The sequence below is a fragment of the Bos taurus genome, chromosome 26 (genome assembly GCF_002263795.3).
Source record: "Bos taurus isolate L1 Dominette 01449 registration number 42190680 breed Hereford chromosome 26, ARS-UCD2.0, whole genome shotgun sequence".
NCBI lineage: Eukaryota > Metazoa > Chordata > Mammalia > Artiodactyla > Bovidae > Bos > Bos taurus.
The window spans coordinates 30,642,882-30,667,452 of NC_037353.1; the positions used below are offsets into that span (position 1 = coordinate 30,642,882).

At 38.8% G+C, this 24,571-nt stretch overlaps 1 protein-coding gene across 18 annotated transcripts in view; it reads left to right on the plus strand.

Annotated features, from left to right (window-relative positions):
- Positions 1-24,571, plus strand: part of ADD3 (adducin 3) — a 132,301-nt gene that overhangs the window by 63,243 nt on the left and 44,487 nt on the right. For 5 of the 18 annotated variants that reach the window (XM_010820023.3, NM_001075194.1, XM_059881791.1 and 2 more), the window contains one exon: positions 21,577-21,624. The exons of 9 other annotated variants lie outside the window; for them this stretch is intronic. The gene's annotated coding sequence lies outside the window, so the exon portion shown is untranslated. Of the gene's footprint in view, positions 1-7,652; positions 7,852-8,305; positions 8,422-21,576; positions 21,625-24,571 lie in introns of those variants that run through there. 4 more of the 18 variants (XM_010820024.4, XM_024985521.2, XM_010820025.2 and 1 more) reach the window with 4 other exon arrangements.

A 24,571-nucleotide genomic window follows, 5' to 3' on the forward strand; every position in this document is an offset into this window, starting at 1 on the left:
TCACCATTTTAATCAAGGTTATCTATGCTGTATTATCACTTCTGAGAACAATTAGTTTGGGGAAGACAGGCCATGCGGAGAGTAAGAGCTCCTCTTCAGCACTCCCACACATTCCAGGGCCATCTCTGACTTACGTTTCATAACTCTGGGTGGCGGACTGTTCTGTGAAGATAACTCCTGCATAGAACTCACACACCTCTTACTGCCTCAGCTTTGTTTTGTTTTTTGTCTAGGCCTTTTTTCTCCCTTTGACTTTTGCTCCTTCTGTTGAATCTCTTGTACTGTTTGGTTGCCCCTCAACATCTGGGTTTTCTTTATTGCAGAGCCTCCCCATGCTGTGTATAAAACTGTCTTATATGAAAATGACTTGTAATGAAAAATCACCACTCTGCTTTTTATCTCCATTGCCACTGATTGTATGACTTTATTTGCTTAACCTCCTTGAGTCTCAATATTCTCATCTGTAGAAGGAGCCTGATAGGGTTGTTGTGGGTGGTACATGAGATAAGTATATAAAGCACACAACAGCCTGAATTATTCTAGTGGCACTTTAGCTGCTTGGTGGCAATCACTTTTCTTAAAACACAGAAGTTTACACACGCTTGGCTTTTAATCTTTTTGAAAAAAAAAATTTTTTTTTTAATCTTTTTGAAATTTTGTGCCATTTCATATGCCCTGTGATTATCTCCCGGCCCCCACCCCCCATTTTTCTGGCGCTTTGCTTTCCTTTTTTGCTGAGTGTTCAGCCGTAGTTGTTTTGCTTCTTTGATCATACCAAGTACCCATTTACCCAGGCATGTCCATTCAGCAGATACTCATGGATGGTTTCAGTGTGCCAAGCTCTGTGCTAGGTTTTGAGATAGAGAGGTGCTCTCATTCAAGGAGGGGAAAACACAGGGAAGCAGCCAGCTGGTAGGGGGAGTTCTGTAATGCTATTACTTTAAGCATTATGGAAACCCAAACCCACGTGAAGGAATTTTAAATTTGTTTGATAAGATCAGAAAAGTAGGTTAGCTTTTAGCTGGACCTCATTTGGTAAAAGAAATTTCATTTCAGACAAAAGGAGCTGTTATATACAAAGACGGGTAAAAATGTAAGGTACATATAGTCACTAGGAAGTCAAAAGAAAAGGAAGAGCCTTTCTTTCAGATGTGAAAAACTGCTTGCGGCAGTGCTTACGTTATTTTCTTTGCATATATATGCAAAATGAGAGCAAATGTAGGGGTTGGGTAGCACACGCACTTAGAGACAATATGTGGAAAGTGCATGTTGTTGAACTGAACTTCGTTCTGTCAATTTTCCCTCCATTTGCTGTGTTTCTTCCCTTTAATCATTTACTGTATGTCAGGCACTTTACCACAGGTGTCTCTCGTAATCCATACAACTTTATGAACTAAGATTTTCCTCATTTAACAGATGAGAAAACTGAGACTCAAAGATGTTTAAAAAAACTGAAACTAAAAAATTTGTTTAAGATGTATAGCCTTTAAGTGGTTGAACTCTTCCTCCGAACCCGTGTTATCTCCAAAGTTTCTGTTCTCTTCACCCTTAAAATGTGGAGCTGCAGCCAAAGAGCCTTAGACTAGGTCCACCCAGTAAACTGCTGAGCAGTTGGATGACGGGTACAGGCAGCCAAACTTTCTAAGTTTTATTTCCTTCACCCAAGAAATTGAGTGATTGGAGCAGATGAATCTACACTTCCTTTTAACCTTATGATTTCTTCTTAGGCTCCTTCCATCTCTTTGGTTCATATCTGATCATTTTGTTCAGCCAAGTATAAGTTACGTGATATAGTAGAGATAAGTTCTGATCTCCAGGTTGCAAAGACATGGCTACTTGGAGTTGTTTAAAATCACTTTTTTTTAAAAATTCTATATTTATTCACAAGTTCTGTGAACTTTGCTATCATCTAGCTTTTTTTTTTTTTTTTTGGAGAAGGCAATGGCACCCCACTCCAGTACTCTTGCCTGAAAAATCCCATGGACGGAGGAGCCTGGAAGGCTGCAGTCCATGGGGTTGCTGAGGGTTGGACAGGACTGAGCGACTTCACTTTGACTTTTCACTTTCATGCATTGGAGAAGGAAATGGCAACCCACTCCAGTGTTCTTGCCTGGAGAACCCCAGGGATGGGGGAGCCTGGTGGGCTGCCGTCCTTTGGGTCGCACAGAGTCGGACACGACTGAAGCGACTTAGCAGCAGTAGCAGCAGCAGCAGCTTTTTTAAAAAATATTATTATTATTATTATTTTACTTTACAATATTGTATTGGTTTTTGCCATACATCAACATGCATCTGCCACGGGTGTATACGTGTTCCCCATCCTGAACCCCCGTCCCACCTCTCTCCCCATACCATCCCTCTGGGTCATCCCAGTGCACCAGCCCCAAGCTTCCTGTATCCTGCATCAAACCTGGACTGGCAATTCGTTTCTTATATGATATTATACATGTTTTAATGCCATTCTCCCAAATCGTCCCCCCTCCCTCTCCCACAGAGTCCAAAAGACTGTTCTATACACCTGTGTCTCTTTTGCTGTCTCGCATACAGGGTTGTCGGTACCATCTTTTTAAATTCCATATATATGCATTAGTATACTGTATTGGTGTTTTTCTTTCTGGCTTACTTCACTCTGTATAATAGGCTCCAGTTTCATCCACCTCATTAGAACTGATTCAAAAAATCACTTTTGAAATAAAAACAGTGATTGCCTCTGGGAATGTGGGAGAAGGAGATTGCCTAGGAAAAGACATGACAGAGGTTTTCTGGGATAAAGAAAATGTTCTATATCTAGATAGGAGTTGGGGTTATACAGGTGTACACTTACATGTTTCTGCAGCTTCATTGTATGTACATTTTGTACCAAAAGAAAAAAAGTTATAAGCAAATACTGAACTCTAGCTAATGATATGCCTGCTGAAGTATTTGAATTAAGTATACAGTTCAGTTCAGTTGCTCAGTTGTTTCCAACTCTTTGCGACCCGATGGACTGCGGCACACCAGGCTTCCCTGTCCATCACCAACTCCCAGAGTTTACTCAAACTCATGTCCGTTGAGTCGGTGATGCCATCCAGCCATCTCATTCTCGGTAGTCCCCTTCTCCTCCCACCTTTAATCTTTCCCAGCATCAGGGTCTTTTCAAATGAGTCAGTTCTTCTCATCAAGTGGCCAAAGAATTGGAGTTTCAGCTTCAACATCAGTCCTTCCAATGAATATTCAGGACTGACTTCCTTTAGGATGGGCTGGTTGGATCTCTTTGCAGTCCAGGGGATTCTCAAGAGTCTTCCAACACCACAGTTCAAAAGCATCAATTCTTTGACACTCAGCTTTCTTTATAGTCCAACTCTCACATCCATACATGACTACTGGAAAAACATAGCCTTGACTAGACGGACCTTTGTTGGCAAAGTAATGTCTCTGCCTTTGAAGAAGCTGTCTAGGTTGGTCAGGCTTCCCTGGTAGCTCAGAGGGTAACTTTTCTTCCAAGGAGCAAGCATAATTTAATTTCATGGCTGCAGTCACCATCTGCAGTGATTTTGGAGCCCCAGAAAATAAAGTCTGTCACTGTTTCCACTGTTTCCCCATCTATTTGCCATGAAGTGATGGGACTGGATGCCGTTATCTTAGTTTTCTGAATGTTGAGTTTTAAGCCAACTTTTTCACTCTCCCCTGTCTTTGACTTTCATCAAGAGGCTCTTCTGTTCTTCTTTGCTTTTTGCCATAAGGGTAGTGTCATCTGCATATCTGAGGTTATATTGATATTTCTCCTGGCAATCTTGATTTCAATTTATGCTTCATCTGTACACTTTAATTTGTACAGAAAGTGTACAATTGCCTGTAATTTACTTTAAAATGCATGAAAGAAAAAAAAAATAAAATGCATGAAAGGTAAGCTGTATTAATGGATGGAAAGAGAAATGGGTAGTTGAAGACATACATGATAAAGTATGAAAGTGAAGTTGCTCAGTCGTGTCCAACTCTTTGCGACGCCATGGACTGTAGCCTACCTGGATCCTCTGTCCATGGGATTTTCCAGGCAATAGTACTGGAGTGGATTGCCAGTACTCCAGGGGATCTTGCCAACCCAGGGATTGAACCCCAGTCTCCCATGCTGTAGACAGACGCTTTACCGTCTGAGCCACCAGGGAAGTGATAAAGTATAGTACAGTGTTAACAATAGAATCTAGCTAGTGCATGTATGGCGCTCACTGTAAAATTCTTTCTAATTTGCTATCTATGTAAAAGTTTTAAGAATAAAATAAATACATATATGTTAGTATTAAATACAATAAATTCTTGAGGAGAAAAATCACTTTAAAAATGAGCTGACAAAATTTCATATCTCCAGCCTCCTCGTTTGAATGGTCTTTGTTAGTACCACCCAAGGCTCTAGTTAGACTGTCATGAGTTTAAGTGACCTGATTTAAACAACTCAGGGAGATCTTTGCTTTCCTTAGCCAATCTTGTAGGTGGGGCAGGTTCCTTCCCTTAGACATTTCAAACTAGTCTAAGTGTCCCTCAGAGCTTAAGCTTGCCAAGCAAAGCTCATCTCTGTGGCTGTTTTGAGTCAGTAATAGTTATACCCTATTTCTAGAAGCTAGTATCACCAGCAGCCAAAGGTTAAACTTTTCTTCTCCTCCCCTTTCCTACCCCAGATATAGTCTCGATCAGATGAGGTTTGTTAAGGAAAAAAAGTTCTTTGGTTTTGTGCTTTGTTTTCAGTCTACCACTTGTTTGAGATGCCTTATATTTCTTTCACAAATCACACTTCATGCTTTCACAGCACTTTAGTTGGAGACAACTTCTCATTGTGCTGGTTTGAGTTCTGGCACTTCAGAGCATCTTCATTCTGAAGATTATTTGGAGCAGAGAGCTTTTCTTCTCTTCGTTGGTTAAGCCTTAGCTCCCCCCTGTGTGTTCAGTCACTCAGTTGTGTCCAACTCTTTGTGACCCCATGGACTGTAGCTGGCCAGGCTCCTCTGCCCGTGGGATTTCCCAGATAAGAATACCACAGTGGGTTGCCATTTCCTACTCCAGGGGGTTTTCCAGACCCGGGATCCAACCCACATCTCCTGTGTCTCCTGCATTGGCAGGTAGATTCTTTACCACTATGCCACCTGGGAAGCCCTAGCCCCTACTGGTACCCAAATTGAGTATACCATCCAAGTTGTGTTTGAAAATACTGGCATTAGGAGTGTATGAACTCTTGTGCAGCAAAAGAAGAGAGGAGAGGTGCTTGGAACAATGAATTCAATCATGGGATACCTGGTTTATTTTTTTTAAATACAGTTAAATAGGTAAAATATGTTTTGAATTATTTTGTTCTTTTCTATAACTGATGACAGTAATTAATCACAAGTCATTTTACATACTGAAAACACAAGTTATTGACATGCTGTATGTTTGAAAATAGAGTATAACAAAATGACATTTTACAAAATTTAAGTGAAACAGACATTTGACATAAAATTGGAGTTGGAGGGCAATGGAGAGAGGGGGATAGAATACTTCTTGAGTTTCACATGAGTCTCTGGCACTCAATAGAGAGTATTTTTATTTAAAACCCACAAAACTGATGGGCAGAGGAAAGGAGAAATTTGATTACTTGAGAGTTATCCTAGAAATTGGATCTGTAAATTTACATGAATCCCTGAAACGGGCAGGTGTATGTGAGTGCCAAATAATGTCTGAACTAACCCAGAAAAATTCACTTTTCTGCATGACTGTGTGAAAGCATTGGTTCCCAACAACTTTCACGTTTATAAGGATTTTTTTTTTAAGGACTCACTACACATTGGGCAAGCAGCTCTGTAGTCCAAAAAGTACTGGCTGGATTTAACGTACTGGGGGCATGTGGATTCTGAAAAATGTCGCACCTTGTCTATGCCAGTAAATCAGAGTGTCTATTCTTGATACTGAATCTGATGTCATTGGCAAATTTTCCTCCTTATTGGTAGGGTGATACTCAGAAGGGAGAAATTTTTTCCCTGTATTTTGCTCTCTCTCTGAGGTGTTCTTACGATTTCCTTTTCTTTTCTTTCTTTTTTTTTTTTTTAAAGCTATGAAATAATACTGGCAAGTCCCAAGAAAACTAGCTCTGGATTTCATTTTGTCTCTTCAGCTCTGTGTGATCTTGCGCACATTCCTGACATGTTACAAACAGCTTGTGTCTCTGCATGTGCAGTATCCATTTTCAGTGGTGAAAGCCCCAAAAGGAAACAGACTGATTCTTCCATGCACAAACAGCTGGGCAGTTGTGGATGGAATTAATTGCTGATATGTATTGGCTGTGTTTTTCTTCTCTTGTCATTTCCTTTGCAGCTGTGAAAGTGAAATTTGACTTGAAAACAGACATTTCCAACAGTGCAAATCCAAAAAAGTATCAAGATGGCACTCTTCTAATAGAATATCTAACCGCTACCTTTAAGTTGCTCAGTTTAGGGGTTAGATGGGGAAGAGCAAGGGATGGCAGCAGGTGATTCATAATTATATATATGGATGAAAAAATAATTATATCCGGCAGTTGGACTATGAAAGGAAGATTTTAGAATGGATTGACTTATCATATGGGAAGAGTGACCTTATAATCCAGCAGAAGGTTAGATCAGTCAGCACCTACCTCCTGAAAGAGGGTGTTCTAGGCCATCTCTCAAAATATTGAAATTTCAGTACTCCAGACTGATTTGTTGTTCCAGTGTGAGGGAGTAGCAATTGGAGAGGGTAATGTGACAACATTAAAAATATTTTCCCAGTCTTCTCCCAAAGCTTTTTCCGTTGTTTGTTTTAAATGCTGTATAAATGATTATATAGCTTATTTTTTACATGCTGAGGTATTTTATTGAGAAACCTATTTTTTTTATTTTATTGGTTATAGGAGTTCAGTTAATAATAACTGGTTGTGTCTCTGAATGTGCATACAGAAAGTAGTATTGATTAAAGTCATTTTGAACAATAATCATGTTTAATAACAGTTTCAATGACTGAAATTTTAAGCTCTGTTAAAGGTTTTTAGACAGTATATATGCATCCTATTGAATATCTTATTTGGAAATAAATCAGAAAAAATTAAAGCATGTAGTTATTTGAAAAAGTGAGTGATTGAAACTTTTTTAAAAGCCCAGTGTGCATATTAATGATTTTCATCAAAATAATTTCCCCTTTTATGCATTTATTTCAATATCATATCAAAGCATAAATCAAATCCCTTGTTTTTGAAGGCAACTCTTGCTAATTAGTTGATAAGAAAATGCTTTTTTTTTGTTTCTGCATTGCCAGGAGAACTGGAGCATTAGTAGAAAAGGATAGGTAATGCTTGAACGTCTTCATGTCCCCTGTCTTAGCCAAATAGGCCAAAGTCAAGTTCTAGAGCAGTATTGCTGACACCTTGAGATATGCAGAAGCTGCTGTTGCTAAACTTAGAAGTTGGCATGGTTGGACTTCCTTTATAGTAATCCACTTCCACCTAACGTTCTGTTGGCTGAGCTGCATGATCTACCTTGCATTTTATCTTTACTTTCTTCACGAAAAAGCAGTGTCTGTATTTCATTTTGTGGCAGGAAAGCTGATCTACAAACCTGAAAATTTCCCCCGTTTCTTTGAAGACAGTTAACCAATTAATTTTGACTCTGAGGCACTGCAGAGTGTTGTGGCAGCACTAACGTGCAGTTTGCCCTCGCTGAAGTCGGTCTGGGTGTGTTGTTTCCCCTAGAGTGTGGGCTCCACCCTTGCTCTAACCGCACGGTGTGGATATCTCACTGTTTAAAACAAAGTTCATTTTTAGGGCAGCGTTGCATCAGAGTTGCCACACAAAACCCGGCTTAAGAAAATTACAGCAGCTTCCATTCTTTTTAATAAGTAAGTACAAAATTGTCCATTGTAATCCTGAGAGCTCACAGCTTTAGGGGGAAGCAGAGATAAGATAGATGGTTAATTTTGTGCCAGTTGCTACCAACGTGCAATATTCTTCTTGGGGAGGAGCCTGTGGCTTTATCAATCAACTAAATTTTTCCCTGTTAGTTCACTTGTCTGCTTTTTGGCCCTCTTGAACAGTTTACTGAACTGTTCTTAATTGTTTGGGGGGATGACATTGACTATTTAAGGAAAATACTGATAGTCTCTCATGTGCTAATTGTTAAGAGTAAAATGCTTAAAGTCGTGTTTTACACTGAATATATTGGACTCATTAATAGCATAATCTGGCAATACTGTATTTCAAGACATCATAGCGTGAACTTTGTGTGTAAGAGTGGGTTCATTGAATTAAAAAAAGGCAGCATCTAAAGAGCCTTTATTTCTGTCATAATGATGCTTTGTCCTCCTGCTATTGGGTGTTTGTCAGAAGAGTTGGAGAAGGCTGAAGCCCAAAGTTCTGCTCCATGCCTTGTCTATGCCTCTGTGTTCTTTCTAGCGTTTGTGACGTGAACGGTAAGTTGAACTATAGGAGGTTTATTGTTATTCAGTGAGGGCCACATTCAGCAATAATTCTTTGCAAATGGGGGCTAACTTTTCTTTTTCTCACACTGGAGTTCTGTTTGGAGTTGGGTTTTAAATGCCTGTGAGTATGTAATTCTGCACTGCCCTACGAGGGCACAATCGAAGAGAGGCTGTGCTGTGTGATGTCTCCACTGTTGTCTTCCTCTCCTGCAGGTTCAATGTGTCCCCTTGTGGGGCAGACGCACCCATTTGATAAAGCAAGTTGAATCATATGCCTAAGTTGAAATCTAAAGCTGTGTGCTGAAAACAGATTTTCTGTAAAGCTTGCAGGGGTGACATTGTGTCATCCTTTTTGGACTTGGATTTCCTAGCATTTCTTGCTTCAGCTTCCTCTTGGTTGAATTACTACTCTTTAGTAGTAGTAATGTGTTTAGCTATTTTCTAACATCACAAGGATACAAGAATAAAGTAAAAGCATGGTATCATAGAAAGAAACACTAGCCTGGAAACCAAGAGGCTTTTACTTTGGACACTAGTTTATCTGTGAAATTAGGAATTTGCGTTAGCTCTCTAAGACCTTTTCCAGCTTAGAATACTCTCATTCTCTGGGTAAAAGAACCATGCCTATTCCAGAGATGCTAAAGGGAATGCACTAGATTTGAGAAAAAAAAATGTTTAGATGTTAATCCAGAAACATTCTTACAAATGACGTTAGAACTGAAGCTTTGCTTTAAATAAACTGTATGTTCAGAAATTTGGGGAATTTGCTATTTAGTATCTGAGGAGTAGAATTAGATATATAAATCATCCCCTCAACAAGAAAGTAAATTTTCAAGCTGTAACTTGGTGAATCTCTTGCCACAGGTGTTGTGTAGAAATTTTATTAAATGTTGCCCTGATTCATGGGGTCGCAGAGTCGGACACGACTGAGCAACTGAACTGGACTGAACTGATACTCAATGTGGGCTTCCCTGGTGGCTCAGGTGGTAAAGAATCCGCCTGCTATGCGGAAGACCTGGGTTCAGTCCCTGGGTTGGGAAGATCCCTTGGAGGAGGGCATGGCAACCCACTCCAGTATTCTCGCCTGGAGAATCCCACGGACAGAGGAGCCTGGCGGGCTGCAGTCCATGGGGTTGCACAGAGCTGGGCTGCAGTGACTAGGCGGCAGCAGCAGCATGCTCAATGGACAGTTATTAGTTCTATAGCCTTGGGTAAGTGGCTTTCAATCTTTTAAAAATATATATATTTTGCATCATGACCCAATACATGAACAACATACATACCACTTAATCTCCAAAATAAATTTTTCTTAGCACAAAAAACACAGTGCTGTGTTTTCTATTCTGATTCATTAAGAAAAAAGTGTGTTTCAATCCACTGAGCTAGATGACCTCTGCTGTCCCTTTGAACTCTAGGAGAATATAGTTACTCCTGGACTTTTATCCTTGCTCCAGAGCAAAACTTGGCAACTAGTTTCCTGTTAAATATTGAAGTTAAAAGCTTTTCTAGATAGATTTTATTTAGAACAGTTATAGAAAGTCAGTAGGTGATATCTCATACTCTGTCTTATTTTTTTCTTCTAATTATTATGTAATGTAGAGAAAATGGTTTTTTTTCCCCCTTAGTCCTGTTATATAGCTGCCATCAAATCCCTTCCTCTTTACCTCCAGTGTGCTGTACAAATTTTATTTATGCCCACTGTATTAGTGAAAACTAACATACCATGACATGAAAAGGGTTAGAAAGTCTTTTCCAGAGAAATAAATTGTGTGTCTTGTAGATTAGATACAGAGTATCAAATTAGCCTTGATAGACCCTATCTTTGTTTTCCTCAGAGTTTTCCCAGGGCTCAGTATAAGTTACCTTCTAAAAAGTATTAGTTTTGTACCTTAAAAAATGTACATGGAAAAAGGTGAGACCATATAAAGGACATATGACAGAATGTCTCTTTGGCACCCTAATGTTTGAGCCCTGTGCCCCGGTGGGTATTTTCTTCTCTATTTTTTCCAGAAAATTTCTATGAATATGAGTGGATATATTTTTAAAAAATCCAAATAAAATTATATTACACATAAACCATTGTGTATCTACCTCATTCTTTTTAATGGGTGTGTCTCAGTGGATGGATGGATGTACCATCATTTATTTAAGCATTCATCTTTTGATAGACACCTGGATTATTTCCATGTCTCCCTTATCAGATATACTTATCAGTCTTCTCTCCTGCCTCCATTTTGGGACAGAACCTAGAACCTAGGTGCTTTTGGAAAGGGGTGAGAGTGCTGTGTGGAAATGGAAAAACCCCTCACTTTTGTTCCTCTCGGTAGAACACCAAAGTAGGCCCCACTGTCCCAACTATCATGAATGCCTAAAACTGCCCTGGGAGTCATTTTTCAGCAGATTAATGAAATGACATTGTGTTCAAAGTCTGGTAACTAGAGTGTGAGATTGTAAGTAGGTCACTTAACCCCCTTGATCTTCAGTTTTACCATCTATAAAATGACAGATTGAAATAGATGAGTCTTAATGTCCCTTCCAATTGTAATAGTTACATAGTATTTTTTAATATTGGCTTAAGCTCTAGAACCCAAATTGTATGAAGTTTCTGTTATTTAAATTAAAAACATCTTTTGTGTATATTGTGTGGTCTGTAATTTGTTTGACCTGCCATATGGTCTAAGCTATTTGAAAGTTTAAGAATGTTAAAAAAGAGAAGTTGAATAACATACTGTATTTTACATAAACTCTCCTTTTCTAAAAAAAGAAAAATCACTTTCAGAAGTATAAAACCCTTTCCAGAAGTAAAAGCAAATCTTTTTATCAAGCTTTTGAATACTTGAGGAGAAGATTCTGAGTGAGGTGATGTTTGTTTTTAAAATGGATCTTTGTAATTTTCAATGAATCCAGCCATTCAGAGTTAATCCTAAGGGCTTTGAAACTTGGCTTCAGTCCGCTTGTTTAAATTGTTTTCACATTCTAGCCCTCTAATCCATCTCCTTGTTTCATTGAATGCTAAAATTGATGTTGCTTGACATAGCTCAAGTTTTCTGATTTGGTGCTGAGGAAGCAGCCTTAGAGGTGAACTGTGCACTCCCATCCTGCCAGCAGAGTTATCAAGTTACACAGCGAAGTTACAGAGTAACAGAAGCAGGAGTTTTTGCTGTATCACATGTAGGATGTTTCAGTTCAGTCCAGTCCAGTCGCTCAGTCGTGTCCAATTCTTTGCGACCCCATGAATCGTAGCACGCCGGGCCTCCCTGTCCATCACCAACTCCCGGAGTTCACCCAAACTCCGGGTGCATCGAGTCGGCGATGCCATCCAGCCATCTCATCCTCTGTTGTCCCCTTCTCCTCCTGTCCCCAATCCCTCCCAGCATCAGGGTCTTTTCCAGTGAGTCAGCTCTTCACATAGGATGTTTAGCATTGCCTATTTCACAATTCTTATAATTCTGTCAAATGAAAGCTATCCTGAAAGCAGAATGGAATAAGAATATCTTCATTTGATTTATATCATTACAACAGGGAGATAAGAAGACATTTTCTTGGCATGAAAGTAGAGGAGTCTGTGTGTGTGTGTGTGTGTGTGTGTGCGCGCGCGTGCTGGTGACCCTAGCTTCTTAGCAAAAAGCTTGACATACCTTGAATAAGTGTGCTTCCCTGAAACCTGAGAGATTGTTATCCAAATAATGCTAGTGTTGCATGTTAGTTTTCATGTCAATTGTTTGACATAGTTCAGTTTATCAAAATGTATTGAGGACCTTCTAGGAGCCAAGAACTGCATTAAATAGTGGGAATGCCAGGTGACAGACAGGCTCACCAGAATCTACTAAAATGACAACTGTTATTTCTTCCATTGTTGCAGTTTTCCAGTATCCACTGGTAAGTAGAACTGGGCAGAGAAAGTTCTTCAAGTTTGAGAAAATAAATGAAAACAAAGTATATTTCCGGTATTTAATAAGGGGTATTAATATCTTCTTAGGGTAGTGTCAGTTACTCTTCTGAGTGTGGGTCTGCTGGTGACATCAGTGTCCCACTAATCAAATTCTAAATGAAACACATTTGTGATACGTAATTGAGCCCTCATTTTTGCCTATTGTTGCACTTATTGTACCTTGTATTTTATAATGGCTTAAACAATTGCTTGTATGAAACTAGAAACTGGTCACACCATGTCTTGATGACATATCGCAATATCCTTGTCAAGTTACTTCATCCATTGTGGCATTTACAACTAAGGAAATTCTCCAGAGTTTAGAAATATACAGGATACTTCTGCCTACAGGATGTTGAACAAACTTTGTCTGAAACATTTGAAACCATTGTAGAAAAATAGTCCCAGGATAGCAAAATCAGTCAAGTGGATTGTCGTTTGAGCTGAAGCAGAAAGCTTTTTAAACAAGAGAGAAATAGTCTAATCATTACTCTGGTCTGTTATGTATGCAATCCCAGAAGGGACTGCTTTTTCTACTTTGGAGCCCAGCTTTTGGCCAGGGTCCTGTGACACTCAGTGGGAATTCACTTCCTATCAGGAAACGCTGTTTTTCAATGTATTATCTTGTTGAGACAACCACAGTGGACAATAGGCTATTAATGTATTAGAACAACAAGTGTCATAACTAAGCCAATATTTGCTTTGTTTTGAATGTTACCCTACAAAAAAAAACTTTGGCCAGGCTTCAGAATATGTTTGACCATCAGTAACTGCTGGACATTTTTCATACTCTCAAAAACGTAGCTGAATAATTTATTCTTCTCTCTCTGTTGATAGGAAGTGAGTAGAGTAAACCTGCAAAAGTTCATCTCCATTATTAAAGCACTTTTTTCTTCTTTGTTCTTTTTAACTGTCATGGCTTTTGTACCCAGCAGTTGGTGCTGCTGCTGCTGCTGCTGCTGCTAAGTCGCTTCAGTCGTGTCCGACTCTGTGCGACCCCATAGACGGCAGCCCAACAGGCTCCCCCGTCCCTGGGATTCTCCAGTATTCTTGCTTGTATTTATCTCTCATTTGGCATTTGTCATAAACTGGCTTGTACTGTCAGTCTCTTTCCATGTAGTTGATAGAGAATTTTGATTCTCGATAGTTAAACTAAAAAAGTCTTCAAGGGCAGGACCTAGATCTGTGCTTTATATCTCTTTATACTCAATCTAACAGCTGGATTAGTGGATAAGTAGTTTTTTTGGTTATATTAAGATGATATTTTGTAGCATTATTTGTATCTGGCCTCAGAACACAGTGGTTAAGTATAGATTTTTTAAAATTGCTCTTTTTATACCTTCACAGTTTTTTGTGATTACTTTTCAGTCTGCTACAGACGTTTCACACGTCTCATTACCTCAGCCATCTTGGGTGCCTGGCCATTGGGATCAAACTGTGATTAGCCCAGTTTTCAAGAGTTGTTCTAGATTCTCTGCCCTAGTTTACTGGGGAATGGGATAAGTCAGTAGCCCTACTCACCTCACTCAGTTTAATAAACCCTTATTGAGTAAATATAAGTGGATAGTGAAGAAAGGGAAAATGTTGGCCCAGTTACTGGAGCAAACAGACATAAACAATTCAGAGGCAACACAGACTATGATTAAGTGCTTTGGGGAGGGGGAATGGGGAGGCTAACTCTGATGGAGGAGACTGGGGAACCATCATGGAAGGAGTTGGTTTTCTAATAGACCGCAAGGTGTAGATTAAGATTCCGCTGGATGGAGATGAGCAGGGAAAACTTTCCAAGTGTGTGAGAAATAAGGTGATCAGAGCATCAGTTAGGGAAACGGCTTTGTTTGGGAGAGCCATCATTTTCCTCTAAATCGGTGAGAGATCCTAAAACTTTTTCCATCCTGTTTTCAGACCCTGAATTTTAGAAACCCCTAGTCTGATTCTGAATAATTTCTTTTTTATAGATGGGAATCCAGGATGCTTTAAAAAAAAAAAAAAAACACTTTAGGGAATAACTAAGAAAATGGTTATGTTTGGAAAATTATGGTAGGTAACTTTGTGTTAACTCAGATGTAACAGTGAACCCAAAGGATTGTAGTATCCGTATTACCTTTTAGATGTTTAAAATAATACTTTACAACTTTATAGAATACCCTCCCCTGACAGTAGAGATCAAAAGTAGACACAAAGCATTTACCAAACTCTGGAGAGCTACTTAAGTTACCAAGCTCCATGAAGATTGCTTTTTATTTGACAATAAAGTCTTGATGCAGGCTTTAAATCCAGCTAAATAGGCTGTATAGAACTAAACTGTGAGTCTAGTCTTTGTGAGCATCAGAAAAACAAGAATCCTACTCCAAGCTTGAGTGTAAAATATAGCAAGCAATTTAAGTGGACCCTTCAGGCATGTATGAGTGGGCACAAAAAGCTGAGTCATAAAATACATTCTCCCTAGTGAATTACCTTGAAAGTTTAAAAAAGAAGTGTTCTCATTATCTAAAAAAGGTATAAATGACTCTAAATTCTTACGAAAGCACACACCAAGAAAGTCTGTTTTGTGTGTTTTTAACCCTGGATACATACCTGCTGCTGCTGCTGCTGCTAAGTCGCTTCAGTCATGTCCGACCTTTAGCAACCCCATGGACTGCAGCCCACTAGGCTCTTCCATCGCTGGGATTTTCCAGGCAAGGCTACTGGAGTGGGGTGCCACTGCCTTCTCCGGGATACATACCTACAAACCCCTTAAACTCAAGAAACTGATGCTTGAGGCACTAGGTGATTTTTCTTTTTCATGAAAGTTAACATTTAATGTACAGTAGCTTTTAAAATTAGTTTATTGCCAAAACCTTTAGTTAAAATATTTTTTTAAATGTTGTTCATATTTAATCTTCTCTTACATTGAGAGATCGTGTGATCAGCATTCTTTATAGCATATGCTGCTCTAGATAAGGAGAAAAATCTTGAGTCAGATAAATTGAGGGACTGGGGCAAGTCACAGTCTCTCCTGGGACCTGTCTCTTCCTATGGAGACATGAGAGGGTAGTACTTTGTAATAATACTCTTAACACCTTTAAATTCTAGAGATGCTCTTCCTCTTTTGGTTGTAATTAGATAATATTAGGGAAGGCAGTATTTATTTCTTGGAGGAGTTGTCATTTAGATTTATAAATGCTGGTTGTTTCTCTGTTATCCTTACAAAGGTATTTTTCAGCCTCTTGTTTTTAATAAGCTTGCCTCCATAAATTAGAGATGTTGTTTTAATGTTTTCTCTTTTCCACTGAATTTGACATTAGATTTTTTAGATCTTCTTTAACATTTTTTTTTAACTTTTTATTAAGACTCTGTTTCTAGCTGTGGATTAGAGGTTTCGGTGGTAGTCTCTTTCTCTTCCCATCATCTTCAGTCTTCTCAATGTTCATGTCTGAAAAGAATCTCAGTCTCTTTTCTCTTCTATGAATTGTCATAAAATACCAAAATGTGTGCACACACATTTTCAGGATTCTTACTCATACTGACTAGGCTTACTTCTCAAGGCTAAATCTTATTTTATACCAGGTCAGAATCTAGACCTCTTTAAATGAATTGACAAGCCTATATGGCAGTAAATCGGAGAAGGCAATGGCACCCCACTCCAGTACTCTTGCCTAGAAAATACAATGGACGGAGGAGCCTGGTAGGCTGCAGTCCATGGGGTCGCTAGAGTTGGACACGACTGAGCGACTTCACTTTCACACATGGGAGAAGGAAATGGCAACCCACTCAAGTGTTCTTGCCTGGAGAATCCCAGGAACAGCAGGGCCTGGTGGGCTGCCGTCTATGGGGTCGCACAGAGTCGGACACAACTAAAGCGACGTAGCAGCAGCAGCAGCAGCATGGCAGTAAATGTCTAACACAGTTCTAGATGAAATAATGAAGCATATGTAATCTAGACATTAGGATCCAAAGGACTCCCCTCACCTCTTTCTAAAGCTCACAGTTACAGTTTTAGATTATACTTTGCAGAAGATAAAATTTAGTTAATTGAGGGATTTTGCTTATTTATTATTGACTTGATAATCAAATTCCTGAGAGTCACACTCTGTACTTCATGCTTTTACACTCCGGTAAACTTGATTGTAAGAAAATACAATCTATGAAAACATATATCTTATCAAGTGGTTCACACTAGAGGTGGGGACTTGGATTTGGAGCTGAGTAGATAGAGGAGGAGTTGGAAACATTTACCAAAGGAGCTTAACTAGGTATAAATTTGAAATGACTCAAAATCTGAAAACCTTGCAGTTGAGTGATGGGGACAGGTATAGTAAAAGGTCAAGATGCAACATAGTGTAGGTTCTGGAGCCCATATGCTTGAGTTTATATCATAGCTACATGCTCACTGGTGTGTGACCTTGGACATGTAACTTTAATATGCTATTTCTTTGTTTGTAAACTGAGTGTGGTAATAGCATCTACCTGCCTAAGGTTATTACGAGGATTAAATGAGTTAAAATATGCCATCTTCTTAAAACAATGTTAGGTAATACAAGATGCTCAGGAAGTGTTGACTACTGGCCATTACCCCTCACCTCCTCATAAAAACATTCAAAAATTGTGTTTTTAAAACTTCTGGTGTAATTTGTTTAATGGGAAAATGCAAAAGCTAAATTACTAAGAAGGATGGTGTTAGTAACAGAGTTGGAATGGCTGAATGCCATTCAGATTTGGAATCCAGGCAAGACCCTTGAGGACAGGACAGATTCCTCGAAACAGGCAGTAGGAAAAAGCCCAGGTGTAAGATTATTAGTGTAAGGGAGGTTGGACAGTAGGTTTCAAACCCTGGCCTGTAGGCAGAGCATAGGAACAGGGTGATTTGGAAAGGGTGGCCATTGGTAGAAGTCTGGATGGGAATTAAAACCGGGGAAGTCTGCATGGCATCAGCAGTCCCCTGCTAAAAGTCAAGATTTGTGCTATTAGGTTACCTCAGGGAACAGTAGAACTGATAGAAGGATCTAAGACTAAAATCTGGGAAAGAGGGTCTTTAGAAATACTTAAAATACTTTTGAAAGTATTTTGGAGTTACCTGATAGAAAAGCAAGAAAGAGATTCCCTGGTGGTTCAAACGGTAAAGGATCTGCCTGCAATGCAGGTAAACCCAGGTTCAGTCCCTGGGTCAGGAAGATCCCCTGGAGAAGAGAATGGCAACCCACTCCAGTATTCTTGCCTGGAGAATTCCATGGACAGAGGAGCCTGGCGGGCTACAGTCTATGGGGTGGCAAAGAGTTGGACCCAACTGAACAACTAACACTTTCACTTTTGAGTGAGTGGAATGGCTAAGAGAGAACAGAGTTTGATTATTAATAATCCGATAAAAGTATTGCTAAAGTGAAAGTCAAACATCAGAGTGAGAGCAGCAGCAGCAGGTCTAACCTGATGCTGAGCTGCTAAACTAGTTTCTTAAGGTTTCTTGTAATCCTGTGGGCCCCCAGAGCTTGGCATGATGCTGAATCTACAGGTTAGGGTTTAGGGTCTAGTCAAGGCTATGGTTTTTCTAGTGGTCATGTATGGATGTGAGAGTTGGACTGTGAAGAAAGCTGAGCGCCAAAGAATTGATGCTTTTGAACTGTGGTGTTGGAGAAGACTCTTGAGAGTCCCTTGGACTGCAAGGAGATCCAACCAGTCCATTCTGAAGGTGATCAGCCCTGGGATTTCTTTGGAAGGAATGATACTGAGGCTGAAACTCCAGTGTTTTGGCCACCTCGTGGTTGACTCATTGGAAAAGACTCTGATGCTGGAAGGGATTGGGGGCAGGAGGAGAAGAGGACGACAGAGGATGAGATGGCTGGATGGCATCACTGACTCGATGGACGTGAGTCTGAGTGAACTCCGGGAGTTGGTGATGGACCAGGGAGGCCTGGCGTGCTGCGATTCATGGGGTCACAAAGAGTCGGACATGACTGAGCAACTGAACTGAACTGAATATGGGGAAAAGGGCAGAAATGCAGCTTGTATGTACACATGACAGGAAACCTGATGAAAGTGAGTGAATGCCTTTTTAAATTCACTCTTGCTTAATGAAAAGACATTCCATCAGACTGAAATGTTTTATAACTTGATAACTGCCTTAACTGTTTCAGCTGTGATGGAACCAGTAGAGCCCACTGCATCTTTCACTTGTGGTTGATGTTCATTGTGAATCTTCATGGAGTTTTACAAAGAAATTTCTGTTCAGAATCTGACATAACAGGAACATTCTTATCTTTTTGCTTCAGATTTTCTCGGGAATGGTGTTTCTCTGTCTAACATTGTGATAGTTTGTGAAAATCATGCCATCGTGGAAGACATTTATGTTGCATTGCCCTTATATCAAATGTCATTTGGCTTGCTGTTTTGATTTCTGTCATTCCTAAAGAGCTGACTTTGATTTTGCAAACGTGTGCTGTCCTCCCCCACTGTTGTGATGGTAAAATGCCTCCTAAAATAGGTGTTATTAGGATGGAAATTCCATTGGAACAGTATGTATGTTAGTTTCCTAGGGCTACCATAACAAAGTACCACAAAATGAGTGGCTGAAAACAACAGAAATTTATTCTCATACGGTTCTTGAGCCCAGAAGTCCAAAATTAGGGTGTCAGCAGGATTGGTTTCTTGTGGTGGCTCTGAGGGAAAATCCGTTTTGTGTCTGTCTTCTAGCCTGTGGTAGTTGCTGGCAGTCTTTGGTGCTCCTAGGCTTGTGGCTGCATCACTTCAGTCTGTGCCTCCATCATCACGTGGCTTTTTCCCTTGTGTGTCTTTGTGTCTACATCTCAGTTTTTTCTTATAAAGACACTAATCTTTATGACCTCATTTTAATTTGATTACAAATTAAAACCTTATTTTCAAATAAAGTCACAGTCTTAGGTAATGATATGAATTTTAGGGGATACTATTCAACCCAGTACAGTATGTAGTAGAAATTTTTAGATTTAAAGCATAATTCATTTGAAAATAATAGTTCCACAGAAATAGATTTAAAAAATTAAAAAAAAATTTTGTGGTTGATAAACATCTCTTTTCATGGACTTCCATTTAAAACCATTATCGGAGTTCTGAATGACAGGTTATGACCAGTATTTTTGGAAATGATTTTCAAGTACTCTTACCTGTGTGTGCCTGTGTGTGCTCAGTTGCTCCAGTCATGTCTGACTCTTTGCGACCTCCTGGACAGCAGCCCACCAGGCTCCCCTGTCCATGGGATTTCCCAGGCAAGAATACTTCTGTGGATTTCCTCCAGGGGAATCTTCTTGACCCAGGGATTGAACCCGATCGAACCGAATGCATCTCCTGCATTGGCAGGTGGGTTCCTTACCACTGAGCCACCTGGGAAGCCCCATTATTACCTGTGCTTAATAAATTACATTTTCATGACTCAGTCTTCGACTTTCCATAGAAAGAAAACAGATGAGGTTGTGATGATCTTGAAATCCTACTTAACCATCCAAAATCTGGTGGGAGGAACTTCTTCAAATCAGATTTCTTTGCAGGAGCTATGTATTGAGTTACCTACAGCTTTTGGATTGACTTTTTACAGCTGTATTTTATAATTTATAATCATAAAATTCATAAATCCTTAGTTGAGATACCTGAAATAGTAGAACAAAATGAATTCTTGGAACTAACTCATACTTTGGGTTCTTTAACATTTTCTGTATATTTTCCTTTCAATTTTTAAAATAAGAAACCTTGCCTCATATTTTCTGTGTCAGCCTTCCTCCTGTCTCCACTGGTCACAGTGATGACATTAGGAATGGACATTAGAAGCACCATCTACAATAACAACTCAGTTTTCTAGACCAGCCTTTTGGGTGAATGTTTTATTTTGCAAATTCAACTTGTTTTTAATACTGTAATGAACTTTTGTAGGACCGTTTGCATCTCTTCAGAATGAGGAACTAGAATTTCTTGAGTTCAGAATTTTTTAAAAAATAGGTATATGTAAGGTTGGAATTTGAAGGAGTTAAGTTTTATATATAACTTGTATTCTGATACTCACTTTGGAAAAATTTTCCTGAGGTTTCAGAGGAGATATGCAGAAATAGGTAAGAGTGAATTTTCCTCAAACATTCCTCTCAAGAAAATGTCAAAAGTGGCAACTTTAAATTTTTCAAGCTCAGTGCTGCACGAATAAATTTTTTTTTTTTAAGCTTTTTTCCAGGACTAAATAGTAAAGAGCCAAAGATTTAAGGTATCTCCAGAAACTGAGAGCAGTGCCTCTTTCTTTAAAAATCATAATCTCCAGTGATTCCACTTTTTAAAACCTCTCATTTATCATGAGCTGTCAGGTTTTGGATAGTTTCCTGGATCTCAATTTAAAAATTTTCACTGATACCAGGGGACTTAATAACAGAAACTAAATGTCTTAGAGGCACATTTGAGTAATCAATCCACTAGTCTCTGTCAGCTTTCTCTTAGGGGGGAAAAAAAAATCCACCTTATGGTTTTTTCCTAACCATTTCCAAATACACTTCATGTTGAAGACAAATGATGACTGAAGGGACAGATACAGAACGTTCATCATATTTTGTAGAAAGGAGGGTATAGGCACCGAGGCCATGTGTTTTTGAATTCTGTAAGATACTTAAGAGAGTTCCTCTCTCTCTGGTTGTTTTACTCATCATTTTACAGGAATATATATATATATATTTATATTTAAAATCAGTTTTATATTTGCTTTTTCAAATGATTCATGTTGGGAGCAATTTGAGCTAAGCCTAAAAAGTGATTTAAGTTTAGGCTTCAGGAAATTACACTTCTTCTGAACTTTTAGTTCATGTCTTCAAGTTTGTAACTCTGTCCCTTGCATGCCCATTAGAACTGGTCAATTTGACCTATTTATAATGAGTTTTTTTTTTTTTCCAGTTTACTGATGAACATTTTTTCCAGTCCTAGCAATGTCTAGGAGAAGGCAATGGCACCCCACTCCAGTACTCTTGCCTGGAAAAGCCCATGGACTGAGGAGCCTGGTAGGCTGCAGTCCATGGGGTCGCTGAGGGTCGGACACGACTGAGCAACTTCACTTTCACTTTGCACTTTCATGCATTGGAGGAGGAAATGGCAACCCACTCCAGTGTTCTTGCCTGGAGAATCCCAGGGATGGCAGGGCCTGGTGGGCTGCCGTCTATGGGGTCGCACAGAGTCGGACACGACTGAAGCGACTTAGCAGTAGCAATGTCTAAGCAAGTGACTTTCTCTCTTTTCCACAGCCCCTACTCTTCAAATACAGAAGACCAGCTCACTGTTCCTTTAAACAGGTAATGTTGATCAATGAAATATTCTTCATCAACTGTTAATACCTTAGTGAGAAAGAAATTAGATTCATTTTGTTTGTCCAACAGTGAATGTCTTTAGTCTTTGAATCACCCTGCTCAGTGTAACCCAGCAAGGACCTACTTGAACAACATGTATTATGATTATATAGAACTACTCTGTGTTCCAGTTATTCAAGCACAGGATATATTTTTCATGTTTGAGAAAATAGTTTATCTTAGTTAGAAGTATTACATTTATTTATAAAACAGTTTGAAGCCAAAATACTCCCATAGCTGTGCTCTCCAACTGATACGTTCCTTTTGTCGGTTTTTTTAATGTATGCTGAGCCAGCTGTCAGTTTCCATTAAGTACAAGACCCTTAGAAACATGAAGCGTTGTTGTTACTGTTATTAGTTTGTTTTATTATTGTTGGCATTGTTTTCCTTGACTTTAAGATAGATTTTTTTAAATTGATGTATAGTTGATTTACAATATTAATTTCAGGTGTGCAACATAGTGATTCCCTATTTTTACAGATTATACTCCATTAAAAGTTATTATAAGATATGACTATAATTTCCTGTGCTATACAATATAATTGTACAAAAATACAATTTTTACAATTTACAATTTTAAAATTTTGCAATTTACAAGAAGTTAAACAAAATCCCTTGTTGTTTATCTGTTTTATACATAGTAGATGGTTACCTCTTAACTCCAGTCCCCTGATCTGCTCCCTCCTCCTCTCCCACCTTTGGTAACCACTGGTTTGTTTCTACATGTGTGAGTCTGTTTCTGTTTTGCATGTACTTTTTTTCTTTAGATTGCACATATAAGTGATGTCGTACAGTAGCTGTCTTTCTCTGACTTATTTCACTAAGGTTAATATTCTCCAGATCCATCCATATTGCTGCACATGGTAGAATTTAATTTTTTTCCCTCATGACTGAGTAATATTTCATTGTATATCTATGCACCACATCTTCTTTATTCATTTGTCTGGCACTTGGGTTGCTTCTGAATCTTGTGTGTATAAATAGTGCTGCTTTGGACATTGGGGTGCATGTATCTTTTCAATCAGTGTTTTTGTTTTTCTGGATATATACCCGGAATTGGAATTGCTGGGTCATATGGTATTCTATTTTAGTTTTTTGAGTTAAGTTGAATTTTTAACTCAGGCCCAAATCAATAGTATCTTTTCCTGATCAACTGTAGATTCATTGTTTCCTAGACTTTTGTGTTGAAGCTTAGAGTTTATAGTTTTATTTTAAAGGTGTACTCAACAGAAGTAAGGTTTCCCAGGTGGTTCACTGATGAAGAATCCGCCTGCCAATGCAGGAGACACCAGTTCAGTCCCTGAGTCAGGAAGATCCCCTGGAGAAGGGAATGGAAACCCACACCAGTATTCTTGCCTGGAAAACCCCGTGGACAGAGGAGCCTAGCAGGCTATAGTTCATGGAGTCTCAAAGGAGTTGGACACAACTTAGTGACTAAAAAACAGCAATAGGAGTCATTTCAGAAGAACAGAAAAAGGATTCAGAAATTTAAGAATGATTTGGATCAGTTTTAGGATTTTGGCAATAGGCCACAGAGAATTAAATTTATACCAGTTTTTGGTAGCCATACAAGACTTTTTCACTTTACTACTTTGAGAATATTTATCATTTCTGTTTTGGAGCTGAGTATTGTAATTCTAGAATATATTTTCAGGTGCCCAGTAAAGAAAAACAATAATTAAGTTTGTAGTAGCTGTATGTACTTCTAGGAAATGAGATGTTCCATCTTTTTGGTCCATTCTTTCACACCTAATTAAGATCTATAACTGTGAGTTAATTCCTTGTTTGGTAGTCCAAAGCAAATTGCTAAATCTCAGGGTTGTTTTTTTTTTTTTTAATCTATACAGTGGAATTACTGCCAACATAATTTTTTTCTGAGGATGGATTTGCTTCATTATACATCAGATGAGATGGTTAGATGGCATCACTGACTCAATGGACATGAGTTTAAGTAAATTCCGGGAGTTGGTAATGGACAGGGAGAAGCCTGGCGTGCTGCACTCCATGGGATCGCAAAGAGTTGGACACGACTGAGCAACTGATTTGAACACAGTTCAATTCACTGAACACTGAACACAGTTAAAGGCCCTCAAGTTTTTTTCAAGTGATGCTAAATTAACTTTAGAGATACAAATGTAAACCTGAACATAATTGTTAACCCAGGGCACAGTCAATGTCATTCTGATAATTCTAATTACGACATAACAGTTATCTGTTAGGTAACAATTACAACTTCCAAAAGAGTAATCATTGCCCAGGTGGTGGTATTCTCATATGGACTTGAGCCAGTTTAAGGACCCTTACCCCACATGTGTTAATTAGTTCCTCTTTGTTTGAAAATCAAAATTGTATGGAATGTTCTGTGATATTTTATGATACTACTCATCTTTGCCTATCTTATTAAACTTCTTGGTCTGCCCATCTCCTAATACTCCTTGTTCTTATGTATCTTATTTATCTGGGTTGCTGAGTACTGATAGAAAAGAAGGCCAACTAATGAGGAAGCAATATTGTGTTGCATAAAGAGCTAGGAGAACTTAGATCACCCTGATGGTGTTAGGTGTATAATCTTGGGCATGTCTCTGAATGAAGACCTCTTTCATTAGTTATCTAATCTAGAAAACTAGAGATTTGGACTGGCTGTTCTCTTAATTTTTGCTTCAAAGCCTGTAAAGAATTAAAATGAAAAAGAGCCTTAATTTACTAGTAATACGTTAGTAGATACTTCTTTTTTTCCCGAGTTAAATTTTTTTTTTAATTTTATTTTATTTTTAAACTTTACATAATTTAATTTTTAAAAGTCTAGTTATTTTTAAAGAAAATGTGTTAGGTCATTTCAGTCATGCAAAGCACCACTATACAGCTACCTCATTTGTGCATCTACTTTTCTGTG